This window comes from Microtus oregoni, unplaced genomic scaffold (genome assembly GCF_018167655.1).
Source record: "Microtus oregoni isolate MIOR12 unplaced genomic scaffold, Mior012 000023F_ref0000262, whole genome shotgun sequence".
In the NCBI taxonomy this organism is placed as follows: Eukaryota; Metazoa; Chordata; class Mammalia; order Rodentia; family Cricetidae; genus Microtus; species Microtus oregoni.
This window is the reverse complement of record NW_024543082.1, coordinates 29,180,826-29,205,802: the sequence shown is the minus strand read 5'-3', so window position 1 is coordinate 29,205,802 and position 24,977 is coordinate 29,180,826. Positions and strand designations below refer to the sequence as shown.

The window sequence follows — 24,977 nt, the reverse complement described above, 5'->3', positions numbered from 1 at the left end:
ACCTCATGAAACCAAATTGCTATAGTTGCAGAAGTTCAACCAAAATAGATCTGAGTAAAATGTGGCCCTGCCCAACAGGACTGTTATTTTACTGGTTTTAAATATACACCCTGAGATAAAAGGTTTGAGAAATCTTTGATGTGCTCTAATATAAATTCCTAGTTTCTGAAGCACATGGCCATAAATACTGTTGAACTATTTTCAAAATAAAATTTTGAGATTATAACTATATCATATCCACATTCTCTTTCCTGTCTCCAAGCATTACTATGACCCCTTATTATCTTCTAATTCATGGCTCATTTTTCTTTAACAACAGTTGTGAATGTGACTTGTATTTGGTTGCAGGATTTCCCAGGTATGAGGCAATGAGTTGGCTGCACTGCACATTGAGTGTGTAATGGAATGGAATGTGCACACAAAGGACCCTGTGCATTGGATGAGGAACAGGGTATGCCCTAGGAAAGTGGATGAATGTCTACTAAATTACAAACTTTGTGGACTAGGGCCCTGTCTACTGGGCTGGAAGGGTATAACAGGAAGTACTGTGCTATCTGAGTAATTTGATCTCTGATCACCCGTTAGGAGAGCTTAGATAATATTCTAAGGCCCAGCAGGGTGGCCTTAGCTAATGAGGGACTCTGGAAAGTCTTAGCAATCAGGAATAATAGTGGCAGGTAGGTTTCACATTCTTTCCAGGATTCTTCTCCACTTTTGTTGTGATGAATTGTAAGGAAGACCATAAGCTATGCCATGGTGAGTGTAGGGTGTTCAGGGAGCTGTCATTTCTGCTGGGATTTGGATGGACCATGAGCCAGGCTATGGTTCTGTTTCTCTATGAAATGACCTGCACAGTGCTCCTTGTCCTATGAGCCTTCCTGTGTATGGATTTCCTGGGGAGAGGGAGACTGCAGCCCAACAATGGTCTGGTAGGATATTATGCTTGTAATACCACTGTCCAGTGTATAAACAGAGTCATGCTTTTGGTGTACAGTGGGAAGACAGATTTTGAAAACTGATAATCTGGTTTCTAGAAGTTCTGAATATGCAGTCTACTTTCAAGTTTGTCTTATAAATGTTTTAAATAGTTTAAAAGCTGGTAGAACTATGGTGATTTTGATTGTCATTTAGCAATGCATGATTAAAATGCTTCTAACTTTCTGCTACCACCAGCTGCAATGGTGTGATTCAGTGATGTTTAGTTCCAAGGGACAAAGGGAGTTTCTGAGCTGCAGAGGTATCTTAGGTGTGTATGGTGTTGGGCAGGTAGATAGACCAAAATCTGTACCTTGTGCTATAATCCATTTGACAGGAAGTAGAAACTATTCTATATTGTTTTGGGATTGGGCATCATTGGGGCTGGGTTTACCTGAAAATACCAGGAAGTCTAAAGGGCTGCAGAACCATAGTAGTAGATCATCTCTTTTTGCAGAGAGGGCTCTAGAGCATGGGACCTCTCTGGAAGAAATACCAGTAGCTGGAAGGTCAGAAACAACAGTTTAAGGGTCACTTTGAGGTAATTTTGTGAAAATTGTGAAGTCTTTATTTAATTTCTATACACATAGAATCATAGGTAGCTGGGTTACATTGGTCAAGACCACATGTTTCCTGACTAAGTTTCCTTTGGTCTTTTGATTAATAGCTGACTATGTTTTCCTGCTTTTATTCTTGGCTTTTTCTCTCCATCCTCTTTATTCTTTCCCAAGTATCATACACATTCTTGATTGATCAACTTTGTGGTTTTTTTTCCCCCTAGATAGGGTTTCTCTGTAGCTTTGAAGCCTGTCCTGGAACTTGCTCTGTAGAACAGGCCGGCTTCAAACTCACAGAGATCCTCCTATCTTTGCCTCCTGAGTGCTGAGATTAAAGTTATGTACCACCACCGCCCAGAAAGAAGTCATATTATGTCAGTCTGTGTACTATTTTTTCATAATCCCATTGATTACTCTGAGTGCTTCCAATATGAATGTAGCTTTGTAATCAGCTTTCCTGTTATAAATTGTTGGGAATTGTCATTGTACCGTATTCATTTATGGTGCAAATTTACCATACACGTCATCTTAATTTTGATGCATCATGTTTCCAAGGATCATTTATTTACTTCTTTCTTTATTTAGGTTTTATTGCTCTTGTTGCTAATCTCTGAGAAACTTTTGGTTTATTGGATAAAAGGTATTATGGATGTTGGCAGGTGGCTCAACACTTATTCATTTTGGAGGTGACCAGGGTTCAGATAACTACACTCAAGTTGTGAGGCTCATAACTCTACCATTTCAGATCCAGGGCATCTGAACCCCTCTTTTTTGTATGTTACTTGTATACATATGGAAGACATTCTCACTCATGCACAAACACAGCAAAAAATAGCAATAAACTTGTTTTTAAAAGTGCTTGTGACTTATAAAGCAATTAGAGTAAAACAAGTTGCGTTAGGTGCCCACTGATTCTTTAAAAATCTGGAGCTGATCTATCGGGAGCTTACCAAGGCCAGCTGGACTGTGACTGAAAAAGCATGGGATAAAACCGGAATCTCTGAACATGGCGAACAATGAGGGCTGATGAGATGCAAAGGATAATGGCACAGGGTTTTGATCCTACTTAATGTGCTGGCTTTGTGGGAGCCTAGCCAGTTTGGATGTTCACCTTCCTAGATATGGACGGAGGGGGGAGGACCTAGGAATTACCACAGGGCAGAAAACCCTGACTGCTCTTTGGACTGGAGAGGGAGGGGGAAAGGAGTGGGGGGAGTGGGAGAAAGGTGGGGGGAGGGGGAGAAGGGTGGGAGGAGGGGGAGGGAAATGGGAGGCTTGGAGGAGGTGGAAACTTGTTTTTTTTTTCTCCTTTTCTCAATAAAAAAAAATAAAAAAAAATAAATAAAAAAATAAAAAAAATAAAATGATGCTTGGCCCATTAAAAAAAAAATCTGTTATCTTGCATTTTGTTTTAAAATGTTTTCATTTCCTCACTCTGATTGCAGACTTACAGGCAATCATCAATCAGGGGGAGCAAAATGGTATCTAAGTGATCCTAACGGACATCCTTTTCTTTACTATAAGATAATGAGATTTTTTTTTTTTAGTAGTCAAAACTATTTTTTACGAAGGCAAGACGTGAGAAGCTTTCATGTGAATCCAGTTTTGGTGGACCAGCTCTCCTCACCCAAGACATTTCTACTTTTGGTAAAGGATAAAGAACCGAAGTGTCTAGGATGACTGCTCGTCAGTGACTTCTTAGAGTTTGATTTTGGTTAGAATCTTGTCGTTTTTATTTAAAGGAGCATAATATGTTTCTGTTTGTCAGTGCTACCCATCTATGTTGATTTTATTCATTGTTTTCTAAGTATATTGTTTATTTTCTGGAAAATAATGGTCTCACCAATTTTGTATTCAGATTTCTCATGTTATGAGTTCTTTGAGTTTTTGTTGGTTTGGGAAGTTTCTGTGGAGAGACAGTTTTCGTTTTTTCTTCTTTATCTTAGATGTTTGCCTCTTTCCATTTCCTGGTATATCTATCTTTGTGTTTTTGCTGCTTAAGTGATTGATATGATTAGTACATTGCCTTTGGGTCTTTAAAACCTTCTTGTATATTATTGTCTCTTTCTTCTAATTAGCCTCAGCTATCAACATGGCATAGCTTAGAGTGATGTGAGAAAATACCAATTGAGAGTATGCCTAGATCAGAATACCTGATTAAGGTATCTGAGAGAGATTGTGTTTATTTTGATTGATATAGGAAGGCTCTTCCACTGAGTTGGCAATATCTCTGAACAAACAGCCCTGGGATAGATAGGAGAACTAGCTGAGCACAAGACAGTGACAAAGCAAGAGGGAAAACCAGAAAACAATGGTTCCACATGTTTTGCCTTTAGTTATTTGCTTGAGTATCTATCCTAAGCTGTCATAAGGAAGAATTGTGAAATAGGGTTAACAACCAAATAAACATGTTCATTACCTGAGTTGCTTTTGATTGCATAATTTAATAAGAGCAACAGAGAAGAAAGTTGGAAAAAAAATGGAACTCAAAGGGGATTTTGTTGCTGTAAAAGACCTGGGAATGTTGACTCTGAGAATGCTCAAGATATCCAAAAATTAGACAAAGAGCTTAATCAGCTGTTCTTGTAGGACTTAGAAGATGGGAATGTTGAGAGTAATGGCAGACAGTGGAGGTCAAGGTCATAGGATTTTACTGGGCAGTGGGCTCTTCAGGGAACAATGGAGTTGTCCCGACCTAACAGCCTTGAGAGACATGTGTCATAGAATTTTCAGGGTAAAGTTCATGGTTCCTGGGTCACAATATACCTCCCAGTTCCTGACAGACTGTTGCATTCCCTCAGGCAGTGAAGCAGTCAGGCTGATTTGTGCTTCTTTTTTTTTTAATATTTATTTATTCATTATGTATACAATATTCTGTCTGTGTGTATGTCTGCAGGCCAGAAGAGGGCACCAGACCTCATTACAGATGGTTGTGAGCCACCATGTGGTTGCTGGGAATTGAACTCAGGACCTTTGGAAGAGCAGGCAATGCTCTTAACCACTGAGCCATCTCTCCAGCCCTGATTTGTGCTTCTTTATATGATCCCTTAGTAGTCAAGTAATCATGAATGCTTAACATGACAATTGAACTTAGACATTAATCTTGTGTATGCTGTATAGCTTGTAAGCTTCATTATAGCCTGGTATAGACAGAGGTTGCTTGGTCATTTCCCCACTGCCCAGAACTGTAATAATTATACAGAAATTGTATTAATTATAAGCCTGCATATCCAGTAGCTCAGGGTTCTTATTAAGTACCTTTTACATCTTAAATTACCCATTTTTTATTAATCTGTGTATTGCCACATGGTTGTGGCCTACTAGTAAGGTTCCATCCAGCATCTATCTCCTTCAGTGGCTACATGGCATCTCCCTGATTCTGCCTTCTTTTCTCCTCTATCTCTGCTTGGAATTCCCACCTTATTCTATTCTGTGCTGCCATAGGTTCAAAGCAGTTTCTTAACCAGTGAGAATAAAACATATTCACAGCATACAGAGGGGAATCCCACATCACCTCCCTTTTCTGTCTAAATAAGAAGGAAGGTTTTAACTTTGATATAGCAAGATTACACATAACAAAACAATTATCAAGCAAGAATTATGGTTGTAATATTTAATCCATTTATATTTGGCAAATTAAGGAAAATACTCTATCATCTATTCTATCTTTGTGAGTCTAAAGTTTTCTATCTAATCTATCTTTTATAATTATAAAACTATCTTTTTCCACTCCATCAAAGCCTCCCGAAGGATATATATTACCTAATTAATTATAAGTACTTCCAAAACTATAGAATTGACAAAGACAGCTTGCTGCTTGGACAGTCACTCAAAGATCTTCTGTAACATTGGAGCATCCCTTTTCAGTCTACAGACCCATAGTATCTGGCAGACTTTTTCATGAAGCAGAAAATTTCAAAGACAGTTCCACCTACATTGGCAGTTTCTCAGTCACCTTTTTTTCTGTGTCTTGCAGAATGTCTAGCAGATTCTTTCATGAAGCAGGAACTGTCTCACCTTCTTTAGGTAACTTTAGCAGTCACTTTTTGTAGGTCCTGCATGTCCAGTTTATACAACATACAATCAAGCAATCCAGCCAAGAGCAGTTTCTTGCCCAAATGGCTAGCTTTGTCACATTTAATGCAAATTCCATAATGAGTTTCTTCAATGCCCATCAACCTCTCTGAAATAATTGGTGCTACCAGAAGGAAACATGTCTCACTGTCATGAAAAGGCCTAAGTTTTAAAGATATTTAAAATGCCATATTCTGTTTGTCTTTGAAAGATTTGAAGAATACCTATCCATGTGAAATATATCTCTGAACATCTAGAAAACCTGACTACAAGTTTGACTATTATAAATGACTATGAATTTGTATTTCTTAATATTTATTATGTATCCAATATTCTGTGTGTGTATGTCTGCAGGCCAGAAGAGGGCACCAGACCTCATTACAGATGGTTGTGAGCCACCAAGTGGTTGCCGGGAATTGAACTCAGGACCTTTGGAAGAGCAGGCAATGCTCTTAACCACTGAGTCATCTCTCCAGCCCCTAATTTGTATTTCTTAACTATACATTGCATCTTTAAATGAACTGAACAAATATAATACCTTAAACAACAGCAGAGATTCATTTAACAAAATTGTCCTTAAATTTGTATCAATGGACTAAGATCTATACAAATGCAAAGTATTATCTCTATATCACATTCCCTTTAAATGTAAACAAACTTTTATAAACAATATTTGGGAATTTTGGAATACTCTCCAAACTGCTTTCTGCTTTTTGTTGGGTGAAGTGATAGTGATTTATCAGGGGATCTTAGTCCATCAAACCACCTTATTCTAGAAGGAATCCACGGGTTCTCATCCTTTGTGGAAACAAAAGCAGACCCTCTTTTCCAAAGCCACATATCCTTAGGCCCAAATTTTGAAGTCAAGATACCTTTAAAATATATATGTTGTGTTGGCTTAGCAGCCCATACAGTGAAATGTCTCTCTGTACTTAGTTCATTCACAAAAAAACCTCAAAGAAAACACAATAATCTACATAATCTAGAATCTCTGCATTTCCCATCTTTACATGGCTTATTTTTCTTTACTACTACTTTAATCTATGACTGTCTTCCCTCTCCCAAGCTTACATACATTTATACACTGTGACCCATTTACAGGTCTTTTTATCTGAATCTGTTTTTTTTTGCATATTTGTAATTATTTTCTGACCAGAAGCACTTTTTAAAAAATGCTAAACAGGCATGGCTAGGATCATCTCCTCAGGCCTGCCTTCTCGCTCTACTTAGTCCATCATGGCAGAGGTACATTTTCTGCCAGCTCTGTGAGCCATTCTCTCTGCTCCAGCTCCAGGGACATGGCACGTCTATGTCTCCATTAAGCAATTTGTAACATGCTGCACATAGCAGTACCTCCCAAAAGAGTCAGAGCACAAACCAGAAAGCCCTTCCCTAAAGAAGCTTTGCATACTTTGTTGCCAATGCTGAGTCAGGAAGACCTCTCTTATAGGAGCTGTGCCACCCTTGCTTGCTGCCAGCTAACAAAGCCCATCTGTAAAAATATGTGGCTACTGATGTGGGAGTGATTTCTTATTAATAAAGAAACTGCCTAGACCCATTTGATAGGCCAACCCTTAGGTAGGCGGAGTAAACAGAACAGAATGCTGGGAGAAAGAAGCTGAGTCAGGGAGTCGCCATGGTTCTCCCACTCCAGACAGACACAGGTTAAGATCATTCCTGGTAAGCCAGCTCGTGGGCTACACAGATTAATAGAAATGGGTTAGATCAATATGTAAAAGCTAGCCAATAAGAAACTGAAACTAATGGGTCAGGCAGTGTTTGAAAGAATACAGTTTCCGTGTAATTATTTCGGGTAAAGCTAGCCGGGTGGCAGGACACAGCCCACTGCTTGTATTTCAACAGAGTGGCACCCAACGTGCTAATGAACTCCATGTAAAACCTGAGAGGGCTTAAAAAGGAGAGAGAGACAATTTAAGACAGCTTTTTGCTGTTTGTGGGTTGCGTGCCACAAAGAAATTGTCCTGACTGAGCAACAGGAAAAAACTGGCTGTTTTAAAATGCCAGCTTTCTGGGCTGTGCCGCCATTGCGATCTCTGTCTGGCTCCTGTGGGAGACAGAGCTTTTGAATGGAGCATTTGGAGTAAAGCTCTACGGCTTGCTTGATGGCAGTGTGGCCTGCTGTGTACCTGGAACTGTGTGTGGCTCAGGGGCACCAAATGGCTCTGAGGCAGGAGCTGCTAGGCTCCGCCATGCTGAACTGTGCTGGTCTCAGGCAGGAACTACCGTAATTACCATAAAAACAGCGCAGTTAAGGTTTCGACTGGGCAGGAAACAGGCAGTACCGTATTACCTGTACATGGTGCAACTTAAGTTTTTAAGAAGTGCTTAACATTTTAAGAAATGCTCCTGGATAGTAAAAAAAATGTTACAGATTCACAATAAAACAGATTCAGACATAAAAGACCACACTGTTGGATGAATGTACGTAGGCTTGAGAGAGAGAAGAAAAAGAATATAGAGAATAAAATTAATGGTTAAAAAAAAAGGTAAAGTCTTTAAAGAGACAGATTACAGATAATTATAGATTAAGAGAAATAAAGTAAAAATAAGCCACGTAACAATGAAAAATTCACAGAGAGTCTGGATTATGTACATTGTGTTTTCTTTAAAATTTTTGACTGTAAAGGAGCTAAATACAGAGAGACATTTCATTACATGGGCTGCCAAGCTAAACCAAAATGGATATCATGAGGGTATGACTTCAGAATTTGGGTCTAAGGATATGATGCTTTGGAAAGGGTCTTCTTTTGTTTTCACAGAGGACCAGACCCTGTGGATTTCTTCTATCCCAATTTGGTATGCTAGACCACGACCTCCCGAAAAGTTGCTGTGAACATCTTCAGAAAATTGCTCCGCTCAACTGCCTACTGTGATGAAACTAGCACACAGGTTACACCATGAAAGACCTAATTAACAATGCCCCCATTCAGCAGGAAGCAGTTTGGAGAGAAAAAACTGCGCCCATGTTCCCAAAATATTGTTTATAAATGTTCTTTTACATTTAAAGGGGGATATGATATAGATATGAATAATTTGCATTAGTATAGATTTTGCTTTATTGATAGAGATTTAAGGTCAATTTTATTATATGTATATGTATTTCTGATCTTGAATAAGGTTGATTGTGTAGTTCATTTTTAAAATGTAATGTATAATTAGGAAATATAGGTTGTTGATGGATAATCATAAATAATAGTCAAGTTTGTAGTCATGTTACTTAGATTTTCTAGATATATAGAGATATATTTCAGATAGGCATTCTTCATATCTCTCAAAGGCTACAGAATATGGCATTTAAAATATTTTAATAACTTAGGACTTTTCATGACAATGAGACATATCTGCTCCTGGCGGCACCAATCTACTTCGAGAGGAAGATGGGCATCAAAAAGGATCCTTATGGAGTTTGATAGCCATTTGGGCAAGAAACTGCTCTTGCCTGGACTGTTGCACAGAGAACCTGCAGAGAGAGGACTGCTGAACTTGCCTAAAGGTGAGATGGTCTTTCGGGGTTCCTGACTCATGAAAGAGTCTGTGAGACATTCTGCAGGATACAGCAGAAAGTGACTGAACTGTCTTTGGAATTTCCTGCTTCATGAAAATGTCTGCTGGATACTATGGGCCTGAAGGTTGAAGATGGATGCCCCAACGGTACAAAAGAACTTTGGGTGACTGTCCAGGCAGCGAGATGTCTCTGTCATTTCTACAGTTTTCTTATTTCTTGTTTACTTAGGTAGTATTATATCCTTCTGGAGTCTTTGATGGAGTTGAAGAATGAATAGATAGTTATAGTTTTCCTTAGTTATGATAAAAGATAAAATAGATATAAATATTGTAACTGTAATTCTTGCTTGATAACTGTTTTGCTATATGTAATTTTACTATGTTAAAGTTAAAGCCTTTCTTTTTTGTTTAAACAGAAAAAGGGGAAATGATGTGGGAGTGATTTCTTATTAATAAAGAAACTGCCTAGACCCATTTGATAGGCCAACCCTTAGGTAGGCGGAGTAAACAGAACAGAATGTTGGGAGAAAGAAGCTGAGTCAGGGAGTCGCCATGGTTCCCCCACTCCAGACAGACGCAGGTTAAGATCGTTCCTGGTAAGCCAGCTCGTGGGCTACACAGATTAATAGAAATGGGTTAGATCAATATGTAAAAGCTAGCCAATAAGAAACTGAAACTAATGGGTCAGGCAGTGTTTGAAAGAATCCAGTTTCCGTGTAATTATTTCGGGTAAAGCTAGCCGGGTGACAGGACACAGCCCACTGCTTGTATTTCAACAGGCTACCAAGAATTCTTGCTGAACTCTTTTGAGTCTAGATTTTTTTAAAACTCTGTTTTATGTTGATATAGTTGCCTCATTTTGGCGCCATTTTGTTGATTGAGGCTGTTCGCTTGTCTCCTGGCTGCCCAGAAATAATTACACAGAAGCTATATTGATTACAACACTGCTTGGCCAATAACTTTGGCTTCTTCTTTTTTTTTTTTTTTTTGAGACAGGGTTTCTCTGTGGTTTTGGAGCCTGTCCTGGAATTAGCTCTTGTAGACCAGGCTGGTCTCGAACTCACAGAGATCCGCCTGCCTCTGCCTCCCAAGTGCTGGGATTAAAGGCGTGCGCCACCACCGCCCGGCTTAACTTCATTTGACTTTGGCTTCTTATTAAGTAACACTTACATCTTAAATGAACCCATTTCTATTAATCTGTGTATCACCATATGGCTACCAGTAAGGTTTCATCTGGTGTCTGTCTCCTTTGGCAGTTACATGGTGTCTCCCTGACTCCTTTCTTTTCTCCTCTATCTTTGCTTGGAATTCCCACCCTGCTCTATTATGTGCTGCCATAAGCTCAAAGCAGTTTTTTGTATTAAACAATGGGAATAACACATATTCACATCTTACAGAGGGGAATCCCACATCATCCTGTAAATTACAACTGTATTGATCCTAGAAATTGCCATTATTGGGGCTGGAGAGATGGCTCAGAGGTTATTATTAACTACAACAATGTTTGGCCTATTAGCTCAGGCTTCTTATTAACTAGCTCTTTCATCTTAACCCATGTCTATTAATCTCTGTATGGCCATGAGGCTGTAGCCTATTGATAAGGTTCTGGGGTGTCTCTCTGCTTTGGCAGCTTCATGGCATTTCTTAGACTCTGCCTAATCTCTCTCTATATCTTTTCCAGCCTGGCTATATTCTGCCTTGCCATAGGCCAAATCAGTTTTAGTGATTAACCAATAAAAGCAACATTTATACAGAAGGACATCACACATCACTTTTCTTATAATATATCCCAACTGCAGTTTCCCCTCCCTCCCTTCCTCATAGTCTTCTCCACTACTCCCTTCTCCACCAGATCCATTCAATCTTTATTTCCCTTTAAAATAGAACAGATATTGTAGAGATATCAATAAAGCTCTACATAGCAAATTGGAATAAGACTAGGCATATATCAAAGGCTAGATGAGTCAAACTAGTAGGAGGAAGAGGGTTCCGAGAGCTGGCAAAAGAGTCAAAGACATCCCCCACTTCCACTGTTAGGAGTTGCACAACAACATCAAGCTATACAATGATAACATATATACAGAGGGCCTGGTGCAAACTCCTGCAGGCTCCATGATTGCTATTTAAGTCTCTATGAGGTCCTATGAGCCCTACTTAGTTGATTCTGTGATCTGCTTTCTCCTGTGTCATTTTAATTAGGAATGATTTTGACTATGAATTTTTTTGAAAAAATTTTTTCTGTGCCTTTGGGGTGAGATTCTTCTCCTCCATTTACTATTGTTCTTAGAATTGGTCTTTTCCTAGTGTTTCAGATTTCCTGGATGTTATGTTTTGGGAAATTTTAGGTTTAACATTTTCTTTGATCAATATATCCATTTCTTTGATCATGCTTTTAAAGTGTGAAATTCTCTGTTCAATGTTTTTTGGTCTTTTGGTGAAGCATGCCTGTAGGTCTTATTTGGTTTCTTAGACTTTCAGTTTCATAATTCCTTCAGTTCACATTTTTAATTGCTCCTATTTATTTTTTATTTTTTATTTTTTCATTAAAAAAATTTCCGCTTCCTCCCAGCCTCCCATTTCCCTCCACCTGCTCCCACTCCTCTCCCCCTCCCTCTCCAGTCCAAAGAGCAGTCAGGGTTCCCTGCCCTGTGGAAAGTCCAAAGGCCTCCCTCCTCCATCCATGTCTAGGAAGGTGAACATCCAAACTGACTAGGCTCCCACAAAGCCAGAACATGAAGTAGGATCAAAACCCAGTGCCATTGTCCTTGGCTTCTCATCAGCCCTCATTGTTCGCCATATTCAGAGAGTCCGGTTTTATCCCATGCTTTTTCAGTCACAGTCCAGCTGGCCTTGGTGAGCTCCCAATAGATCAGTCTCACTGTCTCCGTGGGTGGGTGCACCCCTTGTGGTCCTGACTTCTTTGCTCATGTTCTCCCTCCTTCTGCTCCTCATTGGCACATTGGGAGCTCAGTCCAGTGCTCCAGTGTGGGTCTCTGTCTCTATCTCCATCCATTGCCAGATGAAGGTTCTATGGTGATATGCAAGATATTCATCAGTATGGCTATAGGATAAGGTCATTTTAGGTTCCCTATCCTCAGCTGCCCAAGGAACTAACTGGGGACATCGCCCTGGGCACCTGGGAGCCCCTCTAGGTCCAAGTCTCTTGCCAACTCTAAGATGGCTCCCTTAATTAAGATATGGGCTTCCCTGCTCCCCTATCCAACCTTCCTTTATCCCAATCATCCCGTTTCCCCAAGTTCCCCCCATCCTCCCCTTCTCACTTTTCTCTCCCTATCTCCCCTTACCCCCCTCCCACCCCACTCCCAAGATCCCAATTTTTTTTGGCCGGCAATCTTGTCTACTTCCCATAACCAGGAGGATACCTATATGTTTTTCTTTGGGTTCACCTTTTTATTTAGCTTCTTTAGGATATCAAATTATAGACTCACTGACCTTTATTTATGGCTAGAAATCAATTATGAGTGAGTACATCCCATGTTCATCTTTTTGGGTCTGGGTTACCTCACTCAGGATAGTGTTTTCTATTTCCATCCATTTGCATGCAAAATTCGAGAAGTCATTGTTTTTTTACCACTGAGTAGTACTCTAATGTGTATATATTCCACACTTTCTTCATCCATTCTTCCATTGAAGGATATCTAGGTTGTTTCCAGGTTCTGGCTATTACAAATAATGCTGCTATGAACACAGTTGAACAAATGCCCTTGTCATATGATCGGGCATCTCTTGGATATATTCCCAAGAGTGGCATTGCTGGGTCCAGGGGTAGGTTGATCCCAAATTTCCTGAGAAACCGCCACACTGCTTTCCAAAGTGGTTGCACAAGATTGCATTCCCACCAGCAATGGATGAGGGAACCCCTTCCTCCACAACCTCTCCAGCAAAGGCTATCGTTGGTGTTTTTGATTTTAGCCACTCTGACAGGTGTAAGATGATATCTCAAAGTTGTTTTGATTTGCATTTCCCTGATCGCTAAGGAGGTTGAGCATGACCTTAAGTGTCTTTTGGCCATTTGAACTTCTTCTGTTGAGAATTTTCTGTTCAGATCAGTGCCCCATTTTTTAATTGGGTTAATTAGCATTTTAAAGTCTAGTTTCTTGAGTTCTTTATATATTTTGGAGATCAGACCTTTGTCTGTTGCGGGGTTGGTGAAGATCTTGTCCCAGTCAGTGGGTTGCCTTTTTGTCTTAGTGACAGTGTCCTTTGCTTTACAGAAGCTTCTCAGTTTCAGTAGGTCCCATTTATTCAATGTTGCCCTTAATGTCTGTGCTGCTGGGGTTATACTTAGGAAGCAATCGCCTGTGCCCATATGTTGTAGGGTACTTCCCACTTTCTCTTCTATCAGGTTCAGTGTGTTCAGATTGATATTGAGGTCTTTGATTCATTTGGACTTGAGTTTTGTGCACGGTGATAGATATGGGTCTATTTTCATTCTTCTACAGGTTGACATCCAGTTGTGCCAGCACCATTTGTTGAAGATGCTTTCTTTCTTCCATTGTATACTTTTAGCTCCTTTATTGAAAATGAGGTGTTCTTAGGTTTGTGCGTTAAATCCGGGACTTCTATATGATTCCATTGGTCGACTTCTCTATTTTTATGCCAATACGACACTGTTTTCATTACTGTAGCTCTGAAATAGAGTTGGAAGTCAGGGATGGTAATGCCTCCAGAAGTTCCTTTTTGTATCAGATTGTTTTGACTATCCGGGGTTTTTTGTTTTTCCATATAAAGTTGATTATTATCTTCTCCAGATCTGTGAAGAATTTTGATGGGACCTTGATGGGGATTGCATTGAATCTATAAATTGCCTTTGGTAGAATTGCCATTTTTACTATGTTAATCCTCCCAATCCAAGAGCAAGGGAGATCCTTCCATTTTCTGGTATAGGAGGGTGACTAATTTTTTTGGAGTTGATCTTGTATCCTGCCACATTACTAAAGGTGTTTATCAACTATAGGAGTTCTTTGGTGGAGTTTTTGGGTTTGCTTATGTACACTATCATATCATCTACAAATAATGAAAGTTTAACCTCTTCCTTTCCAATTCGAATCCCCTTGATCCCCTTATGCTGTCTTATTGCTATTGCGAATACTTCAAGCACTATATTGAAGAGGTATGGAGAGAGTGGACAGCCTTGTCGTGTTCCTGATTTTAGTGGGATGGCTTTGAGTTTCTCTCCATTTAATTTGATGTTAGCCGTTGGTTTGCTGTAAATAGCTTTTATTATATTTAGGTATGACCCTTGTATCCCTAATCTCTCCAAGTCTTTTATCGTAAAGGGATGTTGAATTTTGTCAAAAGCTTTTTCTAATGAAATGACCATATGGTTTTTTTCTTTCAGTTTATTTATATGATGGATTACATTGATAGATTTTTGTATGTTGAACCAGCCCTGCATCTCTGGGATGAAGCCTACTTGATCATAATGGATAATTTTTCTAATGTGTTCTTGGATACGGTTTGCCAGTATTTTGTTGAGGATTTTTGCGTCGATGCTCATGAGTGAGTTTGGCCTGTAATTCTCTTTCTTGGTTGAGTCTTTGTGTGGTTTTGGTATCAGAGTAACTGTAGCTTCACAAAAGGAGTTTGGCAATGACTCTTCTGTTTCTATATTGTGAAATACATTAAGGAGTATATTTATTAGCTCTTCTTGGAAGTTCTGGTAGAATTCCACATTCAAACCAATGGTTTTTTTGGTAGGGAGGTTTTTGAAAACCACTTCTAATTCTTTTCGACTAACAGGTCTATTTAGATTGTTCGCCTGGTCCTGGTTTAACTTTGGTATATGGTATTTATCTATAAAGTGTTCATTTCGTTTACATTTTCCAGTTTTGTGGCATACAGGCTTTTGTAGTAAGATCTAAAGATTCTTTGAATTTCTCTGTGTCTGTGGTTATGTCCCCCTTTTCATTTCTGATCTTATTAATTTGCATATTCTCTCTCTGCCGTATGACTAGTTTGGATAGGGGTGTATCAATCTTGTTGATTTTCTCTAGGAACCAGCTTTTTGTTTCATTGATTCTTTGGATTGTTTTCTGTGTTTCTATTTTGTTGATTTCCGCCCTCAGCTTGATTATTTCCAGTCTTCTACTCCTCCTAGGTGAGTCTGCTTCTTTTTTTTCTAGAGCTTTCAGGTGGGCTGTTAAGTCTCCAATGTGTGCTTTCTCTGTTTTCTTTAAGTGGGTACTTAGTGCTATGAACTTTCCTCTTAGGACTGCTTTCATAGTGTCCCATAAGTTAAGTAGGTTGTTTCTTTATTTTCATTGAATTCAAGGAAGACTTTAATTTCTTTCTTTATTTCTTCCTTGATCCAGGTGTGGTTCAGTAGTTGACTGTTTAGTTTCCATGAGTTTGTAGGCTTTCTGGGGGTAGCATTGTTGTTGAATTCTAACTTTAATCCATGGTGATCTGATAAGACACAGGTGGTTACTAATATTTTTTTGTAACTGTGTAAGTTAGCTTTGTTACCGAGTATGTGGTCAATTTTCGAGAAGGTTCCATGAGCTGCAGATAAGAAGGTATATTCTTTCCTATTTGGGTGGAATGTTCTATAGATGTCTGTTAAGTCCATTTGATTCATTACCTCCATTAATTCTCTTATTTCTCTTTTAGTTTTCTGTCTGATTGACCTGTCCATTGGTGAGAGAGGAGTGTTGAAGTCTCCTACTATTAGTGTGTGTGGTTTGATGGCTGCCTTGAGTTTTAGTAATGTTTCTTTTACGTACGTGGGTGCTTTTATATTAGGAGCAAAGATATTCAGGATTGAGACTTCATCCTGATGAATTGTTCCTGTTATGAGTATAAAATGTCCCTCTCCATCTCTTCTGATTGATTTAAGTTTGAAGTCAACTTTGTTAGAAATTAGCATGGCCACACCTGCTTGTTTCTTAGGTCCATTTGCTTGATTAACCTTTTCCCAGCCCTTTACTCTGAGTAGGTGTCTGTCTTTGTGGTTGAGGTGTGTTTCTTGTAAACAACAGAATGTTGGATCCTGTTTTCTTATTTAATCTCTTAGCCTGTGCCTTTTTATAGGTGAGTTGAGACCATTGACATTAAGTGATAATAATGACCAGTGGTTGTTAACTCCGGTCACTTTTTTAGTAGTAGAGTTTGTGTGTTTCCCTTCTTTGAGTTGTGCTGGTGAAGGGTCTCTAGATATTTGAGTTATTGTGGTCATTGTTGGACTTATTTGTTTGTGATTTTCCTTCTATTACTTTCTGTAAGGCTGGATTTGTTTCTACGTATTGCTTAATTTTTTTAACCTGGAAAATTTTGTTTTCTCCATTTGTAGTGAACGAAAGCTTGGCTGGGTGTAGTAGTCTGGTCTTGCATCCATGGTCTCTTAGTTTTTGCAGTACATCTATCCAGGACCTTCTGGCTTTCATGTTTTCCATTGAGACGTCAGGTGTAAGTCTGATAGGTTTACCTTTATAAGTAACTTGACCTTTTTCCTTTGCAGCTCTTAATATTCTTTCTTTATTCTGTATGTTTTGTGTTTTGATTATTATATGGAAAAATATGGAACGCTTTATGAATTTGTGTGTCATCCTTGCGCAGGGGCCATGCTAATCTTCTCTGTATCATTCCAATTTTAGTATATGTGCTGCCGAAGCGAGCACTAATTCCTCCTATTTGTATTTTAAGGTCTTGAACAGATTCATTCATTTCTCTCAACTGGTTCTTTATTTACTTTTTGGCTTTCTCTAAGTGATTTTTTAGTTTTCTCCAATACTTCATTTATTCTTTCTCTTCTTTAGGGGATTTGTTTACTTCCTCTTTAAGGACTTCTGTCATCTTTATAAGTTGGCCTTAACTTAATTGTGCTTAAATTGTGTTGGGATAATCAGGTCTTGCAGTAGTAGGATAGTTGGAATCTGGTAGTGACTTATTGCTCTGGCTGTTGTTGTGTTTTTATGCTGGTGTCCAGGTATCTGGGTTTTAGGTATTTGCGGGTCTAGGTACCAATTTTTCAGTTTGTCTTTGTTGCATGGGTGTTTTGTTTCTTGGTTTCTATTTGCTCTCTAGGTTTTTTCTTTATGTGGCCTATGGCTGAACAGGGGCTCTCATCCCAAGTTGGGGCTGGAAATCTTACAGGTGGTGTCGGCTTTGCTCCAGCAGGGAGTGTCTGTCCATTTTTGGGCCTGAAAAGGGTGGAGAGGGTAGGGAACTTGGGGATAGTGTTGAGGGCAGACTCAGAGAATGAGGAAGGTCAGTTGTAAGATGGCCTATATAGACTTCTTGCAGATAGTGCGTGGGTTGCCACACAAGTTGAAGGCTACAACACAGAGAAGAGGATGGAAGTGGGATTGGGGATAGTGTTGTAGGATTATTCCAAGAATGGAGGCGGTACACAGACAAACCTCTGTGAATTTCTGTTGACTGGCATAGGTTCTGGTCTAGCAGAGACTCTTTACCTCAGTTTTCCTACTTGCTTTTTGGCTGATGTGGCCTGCACTTGAGTAGAGGCTATACATCTGATATAGGGGTAGGTACATGGTTTGGGGGTAGCAGCTATAGGGTTGCTGGAGGATTTTGTCTGTGGGAACATAGGGAGTGTGGAAATTTCATGGGCTTGTGTTCTGCCTCTCTGTTCTTCTGACTGGTGTAACATACATATGAATCTGCCTAAGTTAGGAGCTGTAATACAGTCATATTCCCGTTTTTATGAATCGGAATATGTCCTGTGCCATTATATGTTGTAAATATTTAATTTTTTTATTCTACAACATGTGACAGTCAGGAGATTGTCTTAAGTGTCAGAAGAGACTTAGAACATTTGCAATGTTTGGACTGCTACAGATTATTAGGATCATTGAACTTAGACTAAATGCATTTTTATTTTTATTTGTATTTCTTCTTCTCTCATACTCTATATCCTGATTGAATTCTCCCCTTCCTCTACTCATTCCAGTCCATTCCACACCAAATCCACATTGTCCCAGCTCCACTGCTTCCTTTTCCATTAAAAAAAAAAGAGCAGATCTCCCAGGGATATCAACCAAATAAATCATACCAAGGTGCAATAAGACTAGGCACAAACGTATTTAAAGGCTAGATAAGGCAATGCAATAGAAGGGAAAGGGTCCAAAGAACAGACAAAACAGTCAGAGACACCATGACTCCTACAGTTAGGAGTTTCACAAACACCCCAAACTAAACAACCATGGCATGTATGCAGAGAACCTGGCACAGAGCCATGAAGACTCTGTGATTGCTACATCAGTTTCTTTGAGCCACTATTTGGTTGTGTGGGCCATGTTCTCCTGATTTCCTCAACCACTCAATGCTGCAATACTCACAACCCCCCTTCTTTAAGATTCCTAGAGCTCTAACTAATGTTTGGGTTGGGATTTCTGCATGGGCTTCCATCAGCCCCTGGAAGAAGCCTCTTTAGTAACAAATAGGCCAAGTATCAACCTATGATTATAGCAGGAAATAGTTATGAATCACTTTATTTATATTTTTCTTGGTCAGCTGTATTTGGTTCTACCCCTGTTCTCTGAGCCATTCAAGTTCTGGTTCCTGGCCATCTAGGCAGTGTCAGTTATGGGCTTCCTCTCACAGCATGGGCTTCAAGTTAGAGCAGTCATTTATTGGCCACTAAGAAAGCTCTGAGTCACTAGTGCCCCAGCATATCTTGCAAGTAGTACAAATGTAGGTTGAATGTTTTGTGGCTGGCTTGGTGTCCCAGTCACACTGGGTGCTTTACAGGAGATGGCTAGTTCAGCCTCCATATTCTTGATTACTAGGAGTCCTCACTAGGATCACCTTTATAGTTTTCAGAAAGTTTCCACATCCCCTGTTAAAAGCTCCCATATTCCAGTCATCTCTCCCTGTCTTCTCCCCATATGTCCCTTCCTCACTCACCTAATCCTTCCTCATCCCATCCCCACCTGCCTCCAGTATACCCACAGGATCTATTATATTTCTGCTTACCAGGGAGATCCATGCATCTCCCCTAGAGCTGTTCTTGTTACTTAGCCTCTCTGTGTCTATGGATTATACTGTGATTAATTGTGATTACTGTGATTATACTTTACTTAACTGCTAATGTCCACCTTTAAGTGAGTAAATACCATATTTTTCTATGTGATTCTGGGTTTCCTCACCTAGGATATTAAAGACTTCAAGAAACTAGACAACAACAAATCAAATAATCAAATTATAATGTGAAACACCTCTAAACAGAATTCTCAATAAAAGAATCTAAAGTGACTGAGAAACACTTGAAGACATGTTCAACATTTTTAGCCATCAGGGAAATTAATATCAAAACCAGTTTGAGATTTCATCTTATACCTGTTAGAATTGTTAAGATCCATAATACAAGTGACAGCTAATGCTGGCAAGGACATGTAGCAAGGGAATCCATTGTTATTGCAAGTGCAAATTTATACAGCCAGTGTGGAAATCAACATTCAGTCTTCAGGAAATTGTGAGCCAATCTACCTCAAGACCCACCTATACCACTCTTGGACATATACCCAAAAGATCCTACCACAAGGACATTTACTATTTACTCAACTGTGTTCATAGTGGCTTTGTTCATAAAAGCCATAGACGGCTGTATCTGGGAGAGATTGTGTTGATGATTGATGTGGGAAGGCTCCTCTACTGAGGATGGCAATATCCCCAAGAAAATGGGCTTGGGCTACAAAAGATAGCTATCTTAGCATGAGTGAGACAGTGACTAGGCAAGAGAAAAAGCCAGGAAACAATCTTTGTCCATGGATTTTTACTGTCAACCATTATTAGCTTGATTTTCTTTCCTAAACTCTGAAAATGATGAAGTCAAATTATCCCACTTGTTGTCTGAGCTTCTTTTGGTTAGAGGATTTAATCAGAGCAACATAAATGCAAGTTAGAACAAAAAATGGAAAACCAAAAGTAATATTGTTACTAGGCAGAACCTGGGAATGATGTCTCTTGAAAGAGAGTAGAAGATTTCTAGACTTTTGGTGGCAAAAAATATAGAAAATAGTACACAGAACTAAATTGGCTGTTCTTGAAGGACCAGGAAGATGGAAATGTTAAGAGGAATGCCAGAAAGTAGAGATGAGTGTAGGAGGTCCTTTTGTCTTTGTGTTGCTTTCATTGGTTAATAAAGAAACTGCTTTGGACCCTTGATAGGTTGGAACTTAGGTAGGTAGAGAAGACAGAACTGAATTGTGGGAGGAAGAAAGCAGAGTCAGGGAACCACCATGGAGCCACTAGAGTCAGACATGCTGAATCTTTCCTGGTAAGCCATTGTCATGTTGCAAAACATAGATTAAGAGAAATGGGTTAAATCAAGATGTGAGGGTTAGCCAATGAGAGGCTAGAGATAATGGGCTAGGCAGTGATTTAATTAATACAATTTCTGTGTGGTTATTTCAGGCATAAGCTAGCTGGGCAGCTGGGACAACAAGCCAACCCCATCCTCCTACAAGAGATTGAGATTATAGGATTTCAATTGGAAATGATAGACTCCATAGCAGATTAAGTTGAGGTCATTTATATGATATTTTGGCTCCAAAATCTTTCTTTTTCTGCCTATGATCTTGAAATTTAGTAAAGCACAATTAAAAAATAATGGGTTGATTCCTTAAATGAAATATTGGATCTATTGGATGGTTATTCCTAATGATTCGTTCAGGTCTACAGTAAAAAGAAAACAAGTGGGGCTGAAATAAATGAAAATGAAAATCTAGTTTCAGGTGGCAGCCAATTACTGGAAGAAGTGGGGATTTTTAAAGGAGTTTATTACTATTATAGAGAAGGCCCTTGCCATGGAATGGATGTCTAGCAAGGTGCTCCAGGAGTAACACTCCATCCACATAAACCTTCAATTTATGTAGGGAGTAAGCAAAGTGATTCCTAGTCCTAGGAAGCAACTTCATACAAAACCTGCTGTGCCTGTGGTCCGAGTGTGTTAGTGTCTTTCAATTAAGAAGTTAAACTTTTCAGGCACTCATCCTGTGCTGCTCCTGGAAATAAGAAAGAATCAAAATTTAAGGTAATGGGTTCTTAGTTTGTAGTTACAACTCAGCATTGTTACTGGCTTCCATGTTTGGCAAAGTCAGAAACCCAGTGAAGAGATTGTGAGAATTCATTTCATGAAGCTGTGAGGATGAAACCTGTTTTTTGTTGTTGTTTTTACTCTTTTGGGGGCCTGCCACCCAGGTCTCAAAAAATGACATACACTGAGGCTTATTATTTCTTATTAATTCCTGGTCTTATGTTGTCTTGTTTCTAGCCAGCTTTTTTTTTTTTTTAAAACTAATTGTCCCATCTACCTTTGCCTCTGGGCTTTTATCTTTCTCTATTCTGTATACATTTTTTTTTACTTCTTACTCTGTGGCTTGCTGTGTAGCTGAGTGGCTGGCCCATGCTTTTCTCTCCTTTTCTCTGTCATCCTTCCTTTTTCCCTCCAAAATCTCTCCTCCCATTTATTCTCTCTGCCTGCCAACCCATCTTATACTTTCCTACCAAGCTACTGACTGTTCATTTTAGACCATCCCAGTATCACAGCTTCACAGAATTAAACAAATGCAACATAAAAGAATGTAACACATATTTCTATCATTGAAACAATTGTTTCACAACATAAACAAATATAACACATCTTACAATAATATTCCACAACAACCAGGGTTGTATTTTGATACCACAAGATATTGAGATGCCTAAACTATAAGACATCTTCTATGGAGAACTAAGTGAATATAGTGAGTGGAAGTAACCAGAGAGATGTATGAGAAGATGCAGGGATAGGGCCATCTAAGCCCTCTGAAACTGAAGCCTTGTGCATCTAAGAAAGAGCTTCAGGATTTGATGTTTGTCCTGCTATTCTTCAGTCTTGCCTTGGTTCAATCTTCCCCCACTATGCCTCCATTTCTCTGTTTTGAAGTGTGAATGGTATTCTGTACCATTATATGTTGGAAAGATGTAACTTGTTTTCTGATTTTTATAAGATGTTTCTTATTGTGGGGCAATGGTCTTATACCTTATAAAGATTTGTCACTTGTGTTGGTTTACTGATTGACCAGTAACCAGGCAGGAAGGATAGGTGGGATAACCAGAACAGGAGAATTCTGGGAAGAGGAAAGGCTCTGAGCAGTCATCACCCAGATGCAGAGGAAACAAGATGAGAATGCCTCACTCATAAAAGGTACCAAACCATGTGGCTAACACAGACACAGGAAGTATGTACTAACGTTAAGATGTAAGAATTAGTTAATAAGAAGCCTGAGCTAATAGGCCAACCAGTTTATAATTAATGTAGACCTTTGTGTGTTTCTTTGGGACTGAATGATTGTGGGACCAAGTGGGACAGAAATCTCTGTCAAAAAGTCATTGTCAAGTGATTGTCTTGAGCTTCAGAAGAGACTTTGAACAGTTGAACAGTGTAGAGGCTATTGCAGACTATGAGTATCATTGAAGTGACTAAATTAATTTTCTTCATGGATCACCATGAGCCTATAGTAACCCAGGTCAAAATGTAATTGAGTGAATGAAAAACCTCCCAGAGAGGAGGATATATTTTAACATGTGCCTCTTCTTGGTAACTTTCATTTGATTGCTTGTGAAACCATTAGTAGAAGGAGCCTTTCTGGATGTAATTTCTCATTGGTGATGTGATATGATATAGTAAGGAGGGCTGCTTGTTTGTTCCCAACTGCTCAGCCCCAAAATAATCACACAGGAACTATATTAATTAAATCACTGCTTAACCCATTAGCTCTAGCTTCTTACTGGCTAACTCTTACATATTAACATAACCAATTTCTCTTAATCTGTGTATCGCCATGTGGCTGTGGCTTACCAGATAAAGTTCTTAGCATCTGTCTCCAGCAGAGCTACATGACTTCTCTCTGACTCCGCCTTCTTCCTCCCAGCATTCAGTTTAGTTTTCACTACCTACCTAAGTTCTGTCCTATAGCTCTGCTATAGGCCCAAAGCAGTTTCTTTATTAACCAATGATAATCACAGCATACAGAGGGGACTCCTATAATATGAGTTTCTATAGCCTCAACCCATTTCCTGTTCTTTGTGCCTACTGTGTTTGAAACTAATCAGTCACCATTTTTCTTTTGCTGTCATAACTTCCCACCATCATAAACTCTATCACTAAGTCATATAAGATTCAGTAGAATTAACTGCTGTTTGGTGCTAAGCTGGTTTGGTAACCTACTGTTTTCATTTTTTTTTTTGATGACAAGGTTTGTCTGTGTAGCCCTAGCTGTCCTGAATGTAGCTCTCTCTCTCTATATATATACCAGGCTGTCTTCAAACTCAGAGATCCTCTGACTCTGACTCCCACGTGCTGGGATGAAAGGTGGGCCAGTATTTCTGGCTTTTTTCTTTTTATATTGTTGTATGATGGTTTTGTTCCTATCAAGCATATGCTGTTGTACTGAGCTTCACTCATATCTTGAATTTTAAAATTTGACAGAGGGTATCATTATGTTTCCCAGGATGGCAAGTATTCATGGCATTAATACTGCCTGTGCCTTCTGAGTCATTGGATTGCAGGTGCTTAACCTTCTTCATGCTTGTTTTATTTGTTTTGAATTTTTATTTTAAAAAGAGTATTTTACCTGTATGCATGGATATGCACCATGTGAGTGCCTGGTCCTTACATTGATCAAAAGATGGTATTAGAAACCCTGAACTTGGGGCTGGAGAGATGGCTCAGAGGTTAAGAGCATTGCTTGCTCTTCCAAAGGTTCTGAGTTCAATTCCCAGCAACCACATGGTGGCTCACAACCATCTGTAATGGGGTCTGGTGCCCTCTTCTGGCCTGCAGGCATACACACAGACAGAATATTGTATATGTAATAAATAAATAAATAAATAAAAAAAGAAACCCTGAACTTGGAATCATGGATAGTTATGATCCCCCATGTAAGTCCTTGAAACCAACTATATGCAAGATCAGGAGGACTCTTTGCTGTTGAGCCATCTTTCCTGCTCTGTGTTGATTATTTGTAATCAGCATATTAATTGCTATTGTTTTTATTTGTCCATTTGTAACTTTTTAAACACACAGTGTCTTTTAGTAAAATCTTATTTATGTTGCATTTTAATTGGGGCACTTCAGGTTTCTTGTAGATAGTTGAAGTGAATGCATAACTCTTTGTAGAAACTTCAGTTAAAACCTATGACTTATTTTCATCTATATCTATTTTTATGTTTGGTTGACTGATTTTTTTCATGTGAAATGGGTATTTAATATGTATTTCTGGCTGTTCTAAAAGTGATTGCATGGACTAGGCTGGTATTCAATTCAGAGTCAGATAGACATACATGCCTCTCTACCTTCTGAGTGCAAGGATTAGAGGCATTATTCAGTGCAGTACATCCAGCTTTTTCATCTTATTTTCCTTTTTTGTAGTTAGGAATTAATCCTTCATACAATTTCTCTTATCTGTACTCTGTACTGTTGATCTGTTTACGTATCTTTCATTGTTGGTTAGTAGGCATTTCTCTTGCAAGGTGATATCCCATTCATAGGGTTCAGAAATGACAATGGTGAACTTTGGATTCAGTTTGCTTCTAAAGTGACTTGGTGATTAAATTATGATGTCATGAAATAAGTATGGGGAGCACGAGAATTATATGACTATACTGTCAAAGAAGTATACATTTACAGTGTTGTCAAAATCATGCTTTCTGTTGTAAACATGTATGGGATGTTTTAGAATGCAGTGACCTATGATGATGTGCATATCAACTTTACTTGGGAAGAATGGACTTTGCTGGATCCTTCCCAGAAGAATCTCTACAAAGATGTGATGCTGGAGACCTACAGAAACCTCACTACTATAGGTAAGACTGAATTAT

The 24,977-nt window shown here is 39.1% G+C and overlaps 1 non-coding gene and 1 pseudogene across 1 annotated transcript; one reads left to right on the top strand and one right to left on the bottom strand.

Annotated features, from left to right (window-relative positions):
• The window catches only part of LOC121461958, a 31,838-nt pseudogene that overhangs the window by 3,710 nt on the left and 3,151 nt on the right, over positions 1 to 24,977 (top strand).
• On the bottom strand, positions 16,665 to 16,771 carry LOC121462078. The gene has a single exon (XR_005976254.1). It is a non-coding gene; the product is annotated as a U6 spliceosomal RNA (small nuclear RNA).